Source organism: Orycteropus afer, unplaced genomic scaffold, assembly GCF_000298275.1.
Source record: "Orycteropus afer afer isolate SDZICR_OR568_19922 unplaced genomic scaffold, OryAfe1.0 scaffold00288, whole genome shotgun sequence".
NCBI classification, from domain to species: Eukaryota; Metazoa; Chordata; class Mammalia; order Tubulidentata; family Orycteropodidae; genus Orycteropus; species Orycteropus afer.
This window is the reverse complement of record NW_006921875.1, coordinates 1,042,121-1,042,631: the sequence shown is the minus strand read 5'-3', so window position 1 is coordinate 1,042,631 and position 511 is coordinate 1,042,121.

Here is a 511-nt window from a genome sequence, read left to right as displayed (position 1 = left end):
CATTATTCTCCTTCTCTACCTTTTTTCTCTTATTGCCCTCTCCCCAGATATTGTGGTGTTTTTTATTTATTTATTTTTCCTTTTTTCTTTTTTGGTTACTGTTCCTGTGTGATTACACACTGTGTTTTTTGTCCATTTGCTTTTACTTTTTGAGGGTTATTCAATTGCTATTTTTGTCTAACTGATGGGAGACAGAAACAGTCCTCATACGAGACAACTACACCCACCCCTTCTGCAACTTCACTTACTGAGTGAGAGCCACCACTTCCATTTCCACCAATGGGACAACTATAAACAACCACCAAGAAGAGCCTGACTCACCCTTAGCTGCTCTTCACAAACAGTTAACAGAGATTTAAATACAACAATGCCACAATGTCTTGGAAACAACAGACCATCACGGTCCACACAAAGAAGCAGGATAAAACAAGGGAGCAGGATACAACCCAGAACACATCCCTGAGGAAGTAAGAGCATTAAAACTCCCTGATAAGGAATTCAAAAGAATTAT